Consider the following 717-nt stretch of genomic DNA (forward strand, 5'->3'; position numbering starts at 1 on the left):
TATGGTCTGTTTTGTTAAGTCGCTTTGTAAGTATGTTCCGCTGCTAAACTATTTTCAGGTTTACTGTATTTGTTTCTGTTTCGGTATTAGTTAGTTTGATCTCACACTAAGCTTATATAGCTTACCCCCTCTTTTGTTTCCCTTTTCAGGTAAATTTCAAAATTTTGTTGCTGGACTCGGTATGCAGAGGACTCAGGCAGTTTGAGACTAATAAATTATTAGTTATGGTTTTTTATTTCTATTTGTTATTCAGTTTTGAAAGTAAGGTTTTTATTAACACTGTGGTAGAATGTTGTTTTATGTTTTAATCATTTTATTATTCAGATTTTGAACATGTAATATTTATGTTTTTCGAAAATCGAGTAAATGATGTTTATATAAATATTTTCTCACGGTCACTTCAGTGATCAATGTAGCATTCCGAATTCGGTCTAAACTTTTAGGTCGGGTTTGGGGTGTAACAATTTTATTTTTATTTTATAAAAAATAAAAAATAAAAAAATAAAAAAATAAAAACAATGTCTAAAAAAGAAAAACTTAATGCATCCTTTCTACTCCTACCTCCGCTGGCGGAGGCTTTTTTCGGATTCGAAGAGTCTTCAAACTCATTGAAATTTGTCGACGGCCTCAACGGAGAAGGAGAAATCGAATACAAGAAAAGAGAATACAAAAAAAAATTAATAAAAAATTGAAATACAACATAAATCAATAAAGGTT

Source organism: Gossypium hirsutum, chromosome A13 (genome assembly GCF_007990345.1).
Source record: "Gossypium hirsutum isolate 1008001.06 chromosome A13, Gossypium_hirsutum_v2.1, whole genome shotgun sequence".
NCBI classification, from domain to species: Eukaryota; Viridiplantae; Streptophyta; class Magnoliopsida; order Malvales; family Malvaceae; genus Gossypium; species Gossypium hirsutum.